General features: G+C 43.2%; 1 pseudogene; it reads right to left on the bottom strand.

The window, feature by feature from the left end:
• Window positions 1–1028: 1028 nt before the first annotated feature.
• Window positions 1029–2024, bottom strand: LOC126507248 (nuclear migration protein nudC-like; annotated as a pseudogene).
• Between the last annotated feature and the right edge of the window lie 395 nt (window positions 2025–2419).

The raw sequence follows: 2419 nt of genomic DNA, 5'->3' as shown, positions 1-2419 counted from the left end.
CTTGTTTTCTTTTTACATTTAATTTTTAAATTTTGAGATGAGGTCGCAAGGGTGGGGACAGATAAGAAAGGACTGAGAAATAAGTATGCTCAGGGTGCATGGTGTAATTCCCAATCAGTTAAAATGTTAAGACAATAATGAAAAGGATGACATATGCTTCATAAAGAGACATTGAGTTCTACTGTTTTATGACTCTACTGTCTGAAATTATGACAATGAATTGAAATGCTCCCAAATCATTATGAAACAGTTTCCCAGTTAGGGGAGGATACAAGAACTTATATCAAAATCACACTATCTGTTTTAAAAGTCCTTGCTCTTCTGAATGCTAGATTATCTGAACTACTTCTGTCATCAATGAATGAATAAATGAAATTTTAAAAAGTGTATGGAAATCAAATTCTGAGACATTTGAAGAGTTCACACTGATTTAATTTGGCTTCCACAGGGAATACCACACTAGTTGGTTTTCTAATACCGAATAGTCAATCCTGAAAACATGTATACCAGTAACATTACATAGACTGAGCAGGTTATATTCATGTATTTAGGAATATAAATGCACAAAATTATTAAAAAATGATATGAATTTGAACAAGAGCAAGGAGGGAAATAAGGAAGGATTTAGAAGAAGGAAAAAGGAAAGTAATATTGTATTATTATGTCAAAAACAAGTAATAAAATTTTTTCAATGTCCATATCTTGAAAGATGTATGAATCTGTTGAATTTTTGCTCATAAAGCAGTGTTGGGACAAGGAACGTGTGTCACTGATAGACATAATGCAAATGTGCTGCTTTGGGTATTATCTTTTTTTTTTTTTTCAGGGTAAATAGTTTTAATGTGTAACAGGCCAAATGGGGAGGAGGAGACCCCCAACAGACAGCCCATCTCCGGGGAAGCCTTGGAGCTTAAATGCCTGGGATGTATCATGACTGTCCCAGCCATAAGGTTCGCAGGTTCCAGGAAATGGTGGGAAAGGAAGTTTAGGGGCTCAGTCCCAAGAGTTCAGGAAGGCAAACACGAGAGCTAGTTGAATTTGGCTTTGGAGAAATCCATCTCTGGGTGCTGATCCATGAACTTCTTCAGGATTTCCTGTTCCTTCTGCTCATCGGAGGTGGGCAAGCCCGTGGACTTCTGTCTTTGGTCATGCATCATTTTCTCCACCATGCTGCGAGTCTCACTGTCCAGGTCCGACAGCTTGGAGTTCTCAGGGTTAATCTTCTTGGTATTGATTTCGGAGTCACTGGTATCCAAGCGATTCCACCCTTCCATCTTATTGATCTTCTCCAGGTGCACCATCACCACTTTGCCATCCTCAATGAGTCATGAGCTCTCCTCCACCTTTACTTCATTGTACAGTTCTCCATCGATGATAGGCGGCTGTCCTTTAAGGCTCACCTGGAGGTGTCGCCGCTGAATGTCCACCACCACGTCCTTCCCCTTCAGCCGGAAGCTGACCCGGAAGGACACTGCCACATCTAGTTTCGACAGGGTCTGGGTCCAGCGGTAGTTGGGCAGGTCAGCTCCATTGCCTAGGTGGGCTTCAGCTTCTCTTTGTCTTTCTCATCTTCCTCCTCGGCCTCTTCGTCAGCATCCTGCTTCCCTGATGAGTCAAGGCTGCCACTCTTGGTCTGGACCTCATGATTCTGGGAATCCTTTTTCTGGTTAATCTCCAGCTGCAGTCTCTCTGCTTCCTCATCAGTCAGCTCCTTGATCTGCTGCCCCAGGGTCTCTGCCTTGGCCTCCTTGGCCAGCCTGGCTGCCCGCTCTGCCTTCTCCTGACGCTCAGTCTCCTGCCTAGCTCGCCTTTCTCTCCGAGCATTCTGTGCCAGCTGGTTGTGGTGCTTAAATGTCTGTGTGATGAGCTTCTCTGCCATCCCCTCTTCTCCTGCAGAAGAAGTCTGTTTTGCTTCGAAGAAAGCTGTAGAAGGTGTTCACAAGCTCCTGCATGCCGCCCTCGTGCCACTGCGCCATGGCCAGCAGCATGCCATCGAAGCGCTCCTCCTCCTGTTCCCCACCCATCTCGCTGTGCTCCGAGCTCTGCACTGAAGCTCTGCGATGCCACTCTCCTCACGGTTCGAGTCATGCCCAACGGTTCCCCTCGCTCTGGGTATTGTCTTTATGAAGACAGATATTTATATAAGGAGACTGTGGTTCTTAGGAGAGAACACAGAAGAGCCAAATGAAGTCATACCTTATCCAAAGAGTGAACACACACAACATGAAATAAATTAAAGATGATTCCTAGGTATCTGTGTTATGAAGTGGGATATGAATACTTGTTTACTGATTTTAGATAAGTCTTGATGTCATGTTTTCAAACTTATTTATATAAACAACAAAAGAAACCACTGAGCAAAAACATGGTCAATTGAATATCCTGATTAATAATTAATTAATTTGTAAAAATAGAAAAA

Source organism: Alexandromys fortis, unplaced genomic scaffold, assembly GCF_014885135.2.
Source record: "Alexandromys fortis isolate MF-2015 unplaced genomic scaffold, M_Fortis_MF-2015_v1.1 scaffold_63, whole genome shotgun sequence".
Classification (NCBI taxonomy): Eukaryota; Metazoa; Chordata; class Mammalia; order Rodentia; family Cricetidae; genus Alexandromys; species Alexandromys fortis.
This window is presented reverse-complemented; position numbering and strand designations above follow the sequence as displayed.